Source organism: Anomaloglossus baeobatrachus, chromosome 1 (genome assembly GCF_048569485.1).
Source record: "Anomaloglossus baeobatrachus isolate aAnoBae1 chromosome 1, aAnoBae1.hap1, whole genome shotgun sequence".
In the NCBI taxonomy this organism is placed as follows: Eukaryota; Metazoa; Chordata; class Amphibia; order Anura; family Aromobatidae; genus Anomaloglossus; species Anomaloglossus baeobatrachus.
This window is the reverse complement of record NC_134353.1, coordinates 236,985,661-236,999,940: the sequence shown is the minus strand read 5'-3', so window position 1 is coordinate 236,999,940 and position 14,280 is coordinate 236,985,661. Positions and strand designations below refer to the sequence as shown.

Sequence of the window (14,280 nt, the reverse complement as noted above, 5' to 3'; positions counted from 1 at the left end):
GTTATAGCTGGCTGCATGTAGGCAGAGACCCAAACTGTGCAGTTAGCGACTTCCATTGAGGTCAAGTCAGGGTCCAGAACAGAACTTTATCTAAAGTACAGATGAATCCGCCGAACCAAACTTCCTTGGGTCTGCTCATCTCTATTTGTCACTACTAGGCCACCAAATGCACTGTAAAAGTCTTCCTACTTGCAGTATCCCCAGTGCTTCATCTGGTTAGTAGGCCTGTAATGATGCAACAGAGCTTACTAATCAGAAGCCACATTAAGGATGGAGCTTAGCAGTGCTCTAGTCCGGTGGCCACAACATAAAACTTGGCCACTGGGCTAGGGTCCTGGGAACCTTGTTACTAAACTCTAGTAATTAGATATAAAGATTCAACATTTATATATCAAGTGATATCCTGAAATGTAACAATGTAAAGGTCTAATCAAGATATCTCTACTAATCCGAATACTAGACAAACCTGCACTCTGTATGAATAATGAGTCTTGCCAAGAATTAAAAATGTTTTGGAGAGACCGGGAAGACCCCTCAGAGTCTCAATATATCTCAATCAGTTATTTTTAGTAGGACGATTTCTGCTTCTGTTTTATTATAAATAATTGAAATCATTGATCTAGAAAATGTCTTCGGAAACAATAGTGAAATAAGGAGTGTTTTTAATAACACGACTGACTGTGGCTTTCTATTACTTCTTTCCTCTATAACATGCTGCATTTTTCCAGGGTTGTAAAATGCTCCAAATGTGAAGCCAGTAATTAGTGAGCTTGACTTGTGTTTGTGGTTGTGACAGTCGGAGTGCGCTCGTCCTATTCCTCTTTCTCTTTATTGCGCTCGTTATCTCAGTTTCTTTTATGTATCCTATTTAGAATGTTTTCCCCATTTTTTTACCTTGTCTGACAGTCCCATTCTTTCTATCTATCAATACGCACTGCTCTGGGCTCTTCCTTGTAAACCATTGATGGATTTCATCACTCTCCTCCCACAGGATGCCTTTGTACTTCACACCCTTTGTTCTTTCGGAAAGTAAAGCTCCATCATAATCCCCTCGTATTTCTATATTTTTCCACTCCTTTTTACCCTTCATGTTTTGACCTTTTTATTACACATTTTAATTTTCAACTTGGGTTGCCACATAGTATCAGTAAAAAAGACTTCAAGAAACATAATCACCGTTTATATTACTACAATGGGATTTTACGCTGTGTTCTATTTCTTTTGTTTCTGTGTAATAGTAGATCTGACTATACAATTCTGATCCGCCATTCATGAACTGGAAGGCACAGTATCAACAGGGTCCCTCCCATATAACTGAGGACGGTATACTTAGTTCTAGGTAATGTCTGCACAAGAACAGGTATTCTCTATACACACAATTTAAAGGGATTGTTTAGGACTGTTTTATTTGTTTACTATGGGCCTAAGAATGAACAGGCAGGTCGTTGCTAACCATATAAACCTATCTGAAAAAGGAAATACCATAAATAACCCAACAATAATAACAAAAACAATAAAGTACACCGATTTAAAATACTAAACATAGAAAATACTCCAGCAGAAAGTGAATAAATAATTACACAATCTATATCTTAATTCAAATTGTATAATTATTTATCCACTTTCTGCTGGAGTCGTTTGCATGTTAGGTAGTTGCTAACTACCTGCTCAGCGCAGATATCTGCCAGCACAGAATTTCACAAACCAGTACTGCCCGCGATTCTGCATCTTCCGCTGACGTAACATCGACAAAGCAGCATCTTCACTTCTGCTCTGCTCTGTTGATGTGGCATAATTGCCCTTATCATATTTATTGGCAGCCGGCACCCCGCTGCCAAACTGTGGGGAGTCGGTCATCAATTAGCATGATGTTGGCAGCCACGTCAGTCAGCAGAGCCGAAGTGGAAGAGCCGCTCTTTTAGGCTATGTGCACATGTTGAGTACTTGATGCAGAAATGTTCTGCATCAAATCTGCACCTTCTGGCAGAAAAACGCACCAAAAACCGGGACAGAACGTCACAAACTACTCTTGCCAGCAATTCTATGTCTTCCTCTAATGTAACATCAACGGAGCAGCAGCTTCTCTTCAGCTCTGTTGATGGGACGTAATTGACAATATCATACTTATAGACAGCTGGCTCCCCACTGCCAAACTGGAGAGTCGGTTATCAATTGGCATGAGTTGACAGCCACACCAACCAGCAGAGCCGAAGTGGAAGAGCTGCTCTTTTAGTCTATGTGCGCATGTTGAGTATTTGGTGCAGAAATGTTCTGCATCAAATCTGCACCTTCTGGCAGAAAAATGCACCAAAAACCAGCACAGAACGACATAAACCACTCCTGCCAGCGATTTTGCATCTTACTCTAATGTAACATCAACAGAGCAGCAGCTTCTCTTCTGCTCTGCTCTGTTTTCTGGCAGAAAAAAGCACCAAAAACGCATGCTGCATTTTTGTGTCAAGCGGTTTTCTTAATGAAGTTAATGGGTGGAAGGGCTACAAAATGTAGGCAAAAAAGCACCAAGAATTGACATGCTGCACCATTTCTGTACTAAATCTACAAGGAAAAAGTAAGCAACATGCCCACAGCATTTCAGAATTCTCATTGACTTTGCTGGCATAAAGATAAGCATGTAGATTTGTGACAAAATCTGCCACAAAAAAACGCACAGTGTGCCCACAGCCTTAAGGGTACTTTGCACGTTGCGACATCGCTACTGCAATATCGTCGGGGTCAAATCGAAAGTGACGCACATCCGGCGCCGGTAAGAACGTCGCAACCTTAAAGCCTAGATGCACCGATAAACGATCGCAAAAGTGTCGAAAATCGGTGATCTGTGTAGCGTCGGTCATTTTCATAATGTCGCACCAATAGGAGATACGATGTTGTTCCTCGTTCCTGCGGCAGTACACATCACTATGTGTGAAGCCGAGGAGCGAGGAACTTCTCCTTACCTGCCTCCACCGGCTATGCAGAAGTAAGGAGGTGGGAGGGATGTTTACGTCCCGCTCATCTCCGCCCCTCCACTTCTATTGGCCGCCTGCCGTGTGACGTCACACTGACGCCGCACGACCCGCCCCCTTAGGAAGGAGGCGGGTTGCCGGCCAGAGCGACGTCGCAGGGCAGGTAAGTACGTGTGAAGCTGCCGTAGCGATAATGTTCGCTACGGCAGCTATCACAAGATATTGCATGTGCGACGGAGGCGGGTACTAACGAGCTCAGCATCGCTAGCCGATGCTAGCAATGTCGCAACGTGCAAAGTACCCCTTAATGTGAAGCAGCGCAATCACCGGCAGGGGCAGTCTGTGACTCCTCTGAGCTGGCGCTGGCTAAAACACACATTTAGGTAGTAACTACCTGCCTGTTAGTTCTTAAGCCCATATTTAAAACAGAATTTTTCCAGACAACCCCTTTAAGGTAAGTATGACTCATTGGTCCTGGGAATTCATCCACTGTTGATAAACTCATAAGGAATATTCAGTAGCATTTTTCGCTATTAACCATCATAGATTCCAAATCGGAAGGCGTTCAGCAGAATAATTGCATTCCAGCGTTGCTGATCGCTACCTTTTCTTGAGTGATTTAGGGTTAACCACTCCTGACTAACAATAAATAAAAAGTCATTTATAAACTCTATATGCTGGAGGCCAGGGTGTGTAATGCATGCATACTGAGTAAGTGAAGGACTTGGCAGGCGGAAACAAGGTGATGTCTCTTGAGATACCTTGATCAAGGGTATACAGTATGTAAACTGACTGCTTGAAGATGACAAACGAGGTGTGATGATTTGCTGTGGAGAAGCTACAAGTAGCTCACGGAATTGGCAGACAACGTACCATTAGCTCTAATTATTGTGCTGTTGTAGGTGGTATTGAATAGAAATGACTAAATATGTCTTGTTTGGTAGATTAATAGTTCTATAGTAAGACGTATGGGAATGTAAAATGATATATACACTAGACCAGCTCGTGTTCTTGGGGTCAGACCTTTTCCTGGACTTCCTTCCACTCATCACATGAAGTGACCACTTGGAATTACTCTACAATAAGTCTTCTCCAGCCTCAAATGCCTGCGTAAAGGGAAATACATTACTTCTATAGTTACTAATTCCGTCTAATGACGCGTATTTCTTTTTTATTTTGTCTTTATTTTTTTAATTCTGTTTACTGTATATGATGATGAGGTTGACCATCTTGTCTGAACTTCTTTTAATAAACCTATAAAAGGGATTACAAACCAGAGTTCCATCATAAAAATATGATTGCTTTATTAATAAATTATTAAAATAACATCCATTAAATTACACATAAAATCACAGACATAAAAACACCATTAGCAGCAGCTACATGATTGTAGATGTTTCTTGCTTTCTGTGGGAGGATTTTCTAAGCCTGTTCTGTGAATTGCGTCCATACCTATTAAGTGGTGGATCGTGTGTTATCTACAATAGATCTAGAAGCCAAACTATATACACTAAACTATTGTTACACCTACACATTACACCTACAAGAGCTTTCACGTCATCCTACTGTAAAACCATATACATTGATATGGTGTCAGTCCCCCTTGCGCAACTAAAACATCTTCACTCTTCTGGGAAGGCTTTCTTCATGAATTGATAGTGTGCCTGTAGGAATTTGAGCCCATTCGTCCAGTAGAGCATTAGTGAGGTCAGACACTGATCTAAGGCTTGACTTATACACTTCATTTTAGGTCATCCTAAAGGTGTTTGATCGGATTGAGATCATGTCTTTGTGCCACTCAAGTTCTCCTGCACCAACTTCACCTGCCTTTATATATCTTGCTTTGTGTTCTGGGGCACAATTATTTTAGAGCAGAAAAAAGCTTTCCCCAAACTGTTCCCACAAATATGTAAAAAATAATTTATTCAGATGTCCTTGTATACTGAAACATTAAGACTTCCCGTCACCAAAACTAAGGGACCCAGACTGACCCCTGAAGAACAACTTCATAGTATTATCCTCCTCCACCAAACATTACAGGTGACATAATGCAATCAGGCAGGTAACGTTCTCCTGGCATTTGACAAACCCAGATTCATGCATCATACCAACAGATAGAGAAGTGTGATTTGTCACTCCACAGATCACTTTTCAACTTTTCTAGGCCTACCCTGCTTTACACCTCTCCATCTAAAGTATGTAATTGTGCTTAGTGATGTACGGCTTGCATGCAGCTACCTGGCCATGGAAATTCATGCCATGTAACTGCCTTCATGTAGTTTTTATGTCAGTGTGTAATTTGTCAGTCATCAGAGCATTGGTGGCTTTTATGCCCTAATTGGTTAGAACTATAGGCATCCAGCATTCAAGTCCCACCAAGGACAACATCTGCAAGGAGTCTGTATGTTCTCCCTGTATTTGCATTGGTTTACTTTGGGTTCTCTGGTTTCCTCATACACGCCAGAGACATACTGATAGGGAATTTTGATTGTGAGCCCCGATGGGGACAGCAGTGATGATGTATGTAAAGCGCTGTAGAATATGATGGCACTATAGAAGCCCGCGTAATCATAATACTGCTGTATGTGATTGAGCACTCTGTCCCACCACTTTACGTGGTCTCCACTTAGTGGCTGTGTTACTGTGGTCCTAAATACTTCCACTTTTCAATAACACCACTCACTGTTGATCTTGGAAGATTTAGGAGTGAAGAATTTCACAAAGTGACTTGTAGCATCCTATTACAGGACCGCGCTCAAGTATAATGAGGGCTTTAGAAGGAGCCATTCTTTTACAAATGTTAGGAGAAGACAGATGGCAAAGCGAGGGGCTTTATTTTATACACCTATGGCATTGAAAAACTGAAATCAATCGTTATGAGGTGCATCCCAATAATTTTTATCAATATAGTATACTTTTTATGGTACTTTTGCCTGTGATCATGAAAAGTGATGGCTATAAAACAAAGTATCAGTCTAGTATCAGGCTCAGGGACAAAATGAAAACTAACACATTTCAGTTTTTTTCTTTTTTCTTAATATAGTAACTTAAAAACTTAATTCAAACAATGAGTCATTTTCTTTACAAGGTCTGTAAGGCAAACTCATACAATATGTTGTGCTAATCAGAGATTTGATAACGAATAGCAGCAAAAAAGAAAAAGAGGAAGCCACTTATCAAATAGTAGATGAAAAAAGCAAAATAAGAGGCTATAATATAAACTTTAATTTATCAAAGTTATTAAAAACCTATAAAAATAGGTGGAGAAGTAACCAAAAGCCCCTCTGGGTTCCAATTACAACTGAATAGATTAGTCAGATGTGGCCATATACTCAGTGAAAAGACATGGCCAACCCAAAGACTACTAATGTATAACAAAAGTAACAAAAATAAACATAACAAAAAAACATAAATTGTGTTTTTTCTGAACCTTAAACAGACAGTGGTCCTATAGGAATAAATAAATAAATAGAAAAACACAATATAATCAAATCAGGTATCTGTTGACGATGGTCAACAATTCAAATGACCGCAATCAATATCATTGGTGGTACATATGAAAATACGGAACTATCTCACCAAAAGGATGGGGTGTGGAGTGAACCAATATCTCCTTCATATGGGTCCTCTAGTTACCATGGGATCACTGACCCTATATATAACTAGGAGTTCATAATAGCCTGTCACCCCCAAACTTCCGCTCTAACAAAGGCAGACCACAACTACCCTATTATAGATCCCCTATACTCTCCCTAATTCCGTCCCGGCGCGTTTCATCATTGAAGACTCATCAGAGGACATCGGTGTATATAAGGGTCAGAGATTTTGTGTCCCAGCTCCCAAAAAAATAAACTGCGGAACCAGGGCAGCTCTAAGAGAGAGATATATAAACAAAATTCAACCAATCACAATTCACATCCAATTGGAGAGACTCACCCGGTGGCTAATGAATCCTCACTCCACTATTTCCCATTGGTCCAGAGATAACAAAATGGGACAATATAACAGATTTAGGGACACTTAGACGAAGCTGGCAAACTGCAGATGTGCATTAAATCCCTAAGGTGACAAGGTCCCCAGTGTAAATATCCACCGTGTTTCTTTTTGTAGCACTTTTTTGTCCCAATTCCCTTTCCGTTTCAGTTTAGGGACTATATTAATGCCCATAAAGCTTATAGTCGCGGGGTTCCCACCGTGTTTTTCCAAAATGTGTCTCGCTATCGGCTTATCCCTTTTATGTTTGATGTCCCCAAGGTGGTCACCATTTCTCCGTCTAAATTTGCGGATCATCTTTCCCACATACTCCATTCCACATGCACATATGGCTTTATAAATAACCCCTTGGGTCCGACAATTAATGAAGAGGTGTATCCCAAAGTCCCTGTTCAGGACATTACTTCTGAAGTTTTTTTCCTACCTCAATATAGGGACATGCCACACATTTAGAGCATTTGAAGCATCCCTTCACTTCCTTAGTCAGCCAGTTAGTTTCTATAGGTCATACAGAATGGCTATGTACCAGCCTATCTTCCAAAGATCTTCCTTTTTTGTAGGTGATCAATGGTCAAGTGGGGAGTAAGGGGCCTACATCCCTGTCCATTAACAAGATGGAACAATAGCGCTTAAAAAATTTTCAGACTTCAGGGGCTCCATTATTGTATGTCGTAATGAATCGGGTATTAATCAGAGATTTGAAGGGGATCTGTCACTAGCTTTAAGCTTCCAAGTCTGAAGGCAGCATAAAATCCGGACTAAAGGGTGCTTTACATGCTTTGACATCGCTAGCGATCTCGTTAGCGATGTAACACGCCAGATCGCGCATACGATTTGCCGAGATCGCACATGTTACCGGCGCTACAAAAAGGACCTATGTGCGATCTCGGCAAATCTTATCTGCGATCTGGCGTGTCACATCGCTAACGAGATCGCTAGCGATGTCGCAGCGTGTAAAGCACCCTTAAGGCTATGTTCACACAGGGCATCTTTTATTGCGTTTTTAGTGCGTTCTTGAGGTCACAACGATGCACCAAAATGTATGCATTTCCTATCTCCAGCAAAGTCTATGAGATTTCTATTTTGCTGTCCACACTGGGCATGTTTTTTTTGTCTGTGTCTTGGGTGCGTTTTTGAAGATCTAGCATTTCAATTCTTTTTGCGTTTTTCCAACATTTTTGAGCCCTTCCAGTCAATAGATTTGGCTTAAAAAACACATTGTGCAAAATGCTGTAAAAACGCATGTTTTTTTTATGCGTTTTTGCTGCGGGTGCGTTTTTTTTGTGCGTTTTTGGGGCAAAAACACTGCATCTTTGTGGTTACAAAAGATGCACTGTGTAAACATTGCCTAAGATTCTGATTCCAGATCTGTGAACCTTATTTGGCGTCTTGTAGTTTTGATAAAATCACTATTTAATTTATGTATCTCTCCTAGTTCACTCAGTGATGAGCTCTGTGTATAGGCATAAAGCTACCAATCAATAGTAGGGGAGCAGGGATAGTCAGTGTGCATGAATGTTAAGACTACATAGCAGAACTTAGAGAACTGACTACCAGTGCCACAGCAGATAAAATGTTTTATGGAAACTACAGCAAGTAGACCAGTAAGTGGTTCTCCACTCAAATCGAGGTTTCTGCTCCTACGTTATCTTGCTTTCATATGGGGCATAACAGATTCTCTATAAAATAATTACAAGAGAGAAGTAATGCACAGTGCCTTCATAACTACACTAAACGATGCAATAAAGTGTGGCCATTTTGCCAGGAATTTTCCTTTAACCCTTTAACGAATACCATAGATACATATACTGTACTCCTCAGGAGTGGGTATATGAAGCGGGCTCAAGTGATGAACCTGCACCATTTCTGGCAGATGATAACTGCGTTATTAAGAAGAGGTGGGGGAACTGAAGGTCTCCGATCCATTGGCCAGTTGAGTAATTTGTGACCATGAGACAGGAGGCCAGTGAATCTCCTTGCCTTCTTGCATTCCCAGCTCTTATTGTGATGAACCAAGCTGTTACAACGTTGTTGGTGCGTCACACTGAAAAGATGACATCGCAGCAGCTAAGGTAATCAAAAATGAGCTGGGAATACCAGGAGTTTGAGGAAATTGTAGGACTCCTGACCTGCCTGATGGACCGGAGTCCTGCAAATCAGTTCAGCCATCTCTATTACTCAGACATGATCTTCCTCTAACAACCACGGATGGTGCTGACCCCTGCCCGCTGCTTTTAAACTGTTAAACGCCTCTGTCAGTCTCAGACAGTGGCATTTACAGCATGCAGCCAGGGGCTGATCTGTTTCACATGCTCATCGCTCCCCTCAATGCAATCGTGGAGTGCTGATGAGTCTTCTGAAGACCCTCTTCCCTGTCATGATGATGCTCTTATGAAGACTAGACTACTAGTCAATTAAAATGCACTATATAGTGTAGGCAATCAGGCTTCCTTAATGGGGCAAAAAAAATAAAAAGTTTAAAAAAAAAACAAAATTTGAATCATCCTCTTTTCTGCCATTAAAATAAAGATATTTTAAAAAAAAATGTAATAAAATTCACATATGTAATATCTCCACGTTCATGAAGGTCCTATCCCTCAAAATAAAAAATAAATTAACCTGATCAGTAAAAACTGCAAAAAAAAAAAAAATTGAAAGTCATAAATTGCAATTTTTCCACAAATCCACAAAGAGATGCAATAAGAAGGGAACAAAATATCTGCCCCAAAACGGTATCAGTAAAATCTCAGCTGGCTGGACATAGAAACAAGCTCTCACACAGACTGGCTGAAAAATTAAAGAATTGCAGTTTTTGGAAAAATGCCACACAAGCAATTTGTTCTTTACAAAATTCTAATGTTTTTTCATTATTTAAATGAAAACACTATAAGCAAGTTTGGTATTGCTGTAATCCTACCATTTGTGCTGTACAATAAGTGTAATTTCACCACACTTTGTATTATTTTCCCATTTTCCAGTATATTGAATGGTAAATTGGATGGAGTCATTCAACAGTAAAAAAGAACAAGTCCTTATGTAGCTATATCAACAGAAATAAACAAAATAGCTCTGGAAAAATGTGAGGAAAAAACAAAAGCACAAAAATGAAAAATCACCCGCTCGTTAAGGATTTTCAAACAATAGGTTTTTAAAAATGTACACCTTTAAATGAAGAGTGTGAATAGTTTATCTGTTTAACCTCAGCCTTTCTGGTAAGAACACGCTAAATCCTTAAAATACATTAATTAGTTGTATGAAGCTGTTATAAGCCGTGCCGTTAGTCAAAAATAATTGGGAAAACCTCATAATACTAGTAAAGATGAGAATATATCCTCATTGTACTTTATTTGTCATTGGAAAAGCGCTATATTTCTTATTATTATTGTTATTACTTGTACTGATATTTTTTTCATGAACTCCGCAATATGTAGGAGCAAAGTTATATATGATGATCACACCTACCTTTATTACATAAAATCACTGTAATTGAGCTTGTCTCTCACAGGAAAAGTTCGGGACTGGGACTAAAGGAATTTATGTGCATGTGACCGCTGCGGAATTAATGTGCATGTGACTTCTGTTCCTCAGGCACCTGTGGTTTTTGCCCTAGATAATGGTAAAAACCCACAGGGACCAACCTGCGGCAAAACTGCATGCGGATTTCGTTGCGGTTTTGGTGTTGTCTTTTACCACAGGTGCGGGATTCTTTCAGAGGGTCCGGTTTTTCCTTAAAGGGAACCTGTCACCACTTTTTTGGTGTATAAACTGCGGCCACCACCATCAGGCTCTTATATACAGCATTCTAACTTGCTGTATATAAGAGCCCAGGCCGCTGTGAGAACATAAAAAACACTTTATAATACTTACCTAACGGTCGCGCGGTTGGTCATATAAGCATGTCCGTTGTCTGGTGTCGGCGCCGCCTCTTTCGGCCATCTTCGTCCTCTTTCTGAAGCCTGTGTGCATGACGCGTCTACGTCATACATACTCGCCGATCCTGCACAGGCAGATCAAAGTGCGCCTGCTCAGGACCTGAATTCCGGCGAGTGTTGATAACGTCGGACGTGTCATGCACCGCGGCTAGAGAAGAAGGAGGAAGAAGATGGCCGAAAGAGGCAGCGCCGGCACCGGAGAACGGAGACACCCATATGACCAACCGCACGACCGTTAGGTAAGTATTATCAAGTGTTTTTTATATTATACCCCAGACTGGGCTCTTATATACAGCATGTTAGAATGAATGCTGTATATAAGAGCCCGGTAGTGGTGGCCGCAGCTTATACGCCAAAAAAGTGGTGACAGGTTCCCTGTAAGAAAAAGTCACTTTCTAGTGCGCACATAGCCTTATGCAGTTATGTTCCTGGGCTGATGAAACAAAATTAACATTGAATACAATATGAGCTAGTGAAGACTCTTTATTGATTCATCCAAAAAAAGTATGAAAGCTGTACAAATGCACAATGGCAGCCAATATGCTTCAGTGCTTGAGGGTATTCTGTCTACTTGAAGGAAATCTATGAGAATTTAGACTTTATTCTTAAGAAACTGAACTACGAGGATGAAGCATGGTCAACATGTGGTGATCTGAAAGTTTTATCTTTGATCCTTGGGAAGCAAGGAGGATACCTTACAAAGTATCCATGCTTTTTGTGTGAATGGGACAGCAAGGATAGAACTTATAAAAGAAGCCAAAAAAATTGGCCAATGAGAACATCTTTGCAACTTGAATTCAACAACATAGTTGCAAAACGTTTAGTTGATCCCACTAAAGTCCTCCTGCCACCACTCCACATTAAGCTTGGACTGATGAAGCAGTTTGTGAAAGCTCTACAAAAAGAAGAAGAGATTATTAAGTACCTGAGGACCAAGTTTCAGGGACTGATGGAAGCAAAACTGAGGAAGGTTTTTTTTGTGGGTCTGGATATTCAGAAACTCATGAAGAATGATGTGTTAAAAAAATGAAGACTGCTGCGAAAAAGGGCTTAGAATTCTTTTAAAGGAAACTGTCAGCAGATTTGGGGCCTATAAGCTGCGGCCACCACCAGTGGGCTCTTATATACAGCATTCTAACATGCTGTATATAAGAGCCCGGTCCGCTGTGTAGAATGTAAAAATCACTTTATAATACTTTCCTAAACGGTCACTGCGGTGGAGTTGGGTCATATGGGCATCTTTGTTCTCTGGCGCCTCCTCTTTCGGCCATCTTCGTCCTCCTTCTAAAGTCTGTGTGCAAGGCGCGTCCTACAATACTACAAGACTTTGATCTGCTCTTCTCAGGGCGAATCAAAGTGCGCCTGCGCAGGACCATAATGCCGGCGAGTGTGGATAGCGTAGGACGCGTCATGCACCGCAGCTTCAGAAAAAGGACGACAAAGATGGCCGAAAGAGGAGGCGCCGACAACGGAGAACGAAGACGCCCATATGACCCCACTCCACCGCAGCGACCATTTTAGGTAAGTATTATAAAGTGATTTTTGCGTTCTACACAGCGGCCTGGGCTCTTATATACAGCATGTTAGAATGCTGTGTGTAAGAGCCCACTGGTGGTGGCCGCAGTTTATAGGCCCCAAAACTGGTGACAGGCTCCCTTTAAAGAAGTTGCAAAGAAGTTTCTAGATAACAACAAACATCCAAAATTGAAGTCCATTGTGGAGAACATGCTAAGATGTTCCAAAGTCTTGGGTTGTCTGATGAATTTAAAGTTGCATTTTTCATATTCCCATTTGGACTACTTTGTTGAAAACATTCTTGCTGTTAGCAAAGAGCAAGGAGAAAGATTTCATCGGGATATCAAGGAAATGGAACGACGAATCCAAGGTAGAGACAATGTGAACATGATTTTGCAGGATGATTCACAGAGAAGATCTGCAGGCCTTCTGTAAGAGAAATGGTATCAAGAGAAGCTTAAAAGAGAAAAGAAAGAGGTGCAAGAATTAATTTCTAATAAAGTTTCAGAATGAATGAATGAATGAATGAATGTTAAACGCATTTTTACATATAATACCGTGTACACTTTTAGCTACAATTCAAAGATTTAACAATACAATTTTTTTCTTGTTCACCTCGCTTTTACATGATATCACACAAAATCCATTTGTGATAGTTAAAAATAGTAGTGTTTTTTTTTAAAAAAAAAAAAATCAGGGCATAAGAATGAGTTATTGGATTTTAAAAAAAATTGCATAAACTCAAATTTTGCATACTTGTGTTATGAGCAATGATTTTAGACAGACTGATGGAAGTGTTCTTTACGACAGTAAAAGCTTTTCAACACTGGAAAGTTGTAGGTCAACGCTGTAAGGAGTCCCAAAGAGGAATAATCAGATAACATGTGCTGTAGATAACATGTGTAGTTCTATTTTTAACTGATTTTTTTTTTCTTTTTATTTCAAAAACGCAAAACTGTAAAGACCCTGTTATATTCAATAAGTGCTAATTTTTTGTAGACATAAAAAGGTAGCACATATAATGTGGAAATCTTCCAGCGATTTGTAAAACACACCAAACAATGATCTGTAAACCAGGTTACAAAAGCAAAACGATTTTGTCTAGTAGAAAAAAGCATATCTAAGGCCTAAGAAATACATGGCCAACTGTTATTGGGATTGCTGACCAAGCTTGTGATGCATTAGATACACAAAACCTGTATTTTAGCGTTATAAGGATTGGTTCACTTTAGGGATACATTTCAACCCCCACACTCCCCCTCCGCCAAAGCCCTCCCTGATTTGTCATGCTACATATGTTGTGAGCAGCAAAGTATACATGTATCCTTATATACTACCTCTCAATGGTTGTGGCAGAGAACTTTAAAATGTCGTCCTATACTTGGACAATATTTCCCAGTTTAAAAGAAAAATAATAGATGCTCACATCCCACACAGGTGGTGTTCCAGCTATGATGGTGCTGGGTCTTTCAAGGCTCGAATGACATTGTACACTATCAAACCCCTTCACACAATGTGTCTGCACGAGTTTCGCAGTTCTTGCACCTCTGAGGTTCCTTTAAGGCCCCTTTCACATTGTGTTTTGATCTCCGTTCAGTGGTCATGTCGGGGCTTCCATCCAAACCCACCGCAAAATGGATCCCGGTCGTATTCGCCGACCAGGCCATGGACTATTATGGTGCAGACAAAAGTCACTATGTGCTCTGTCTTGCACCATTTTTGGGAGTATACACTTTCCGGAGGCAAACACCCAGATTTAGTAGACTGCGTCTGGGTGTCCTCCTCCACTAAGCGTATACTCCCCAAAACGGTGCACGACAGAGCACACGGTGAGTCCATCTGCACCGTTATAGTCTGTTTGTTTTAATGTTTTGTTT

At 40.5% G+C, this 14,280-nt stretch overlaps 1 protein-coding gene across 2 annotated transcripts in view; it reads left to right on the top strand.

Annotated features, from left to right (window-relative positions):
• The window catches only part of PCDH10 (protocadherin 10), a 100,078-nt gene that overhangs the window by 25,568 nt on the left and 60,230 nt on the right, over positions 1-14,280 (top strand). The gene's annotated exons all lie outside the window — the stretch shown is intronic.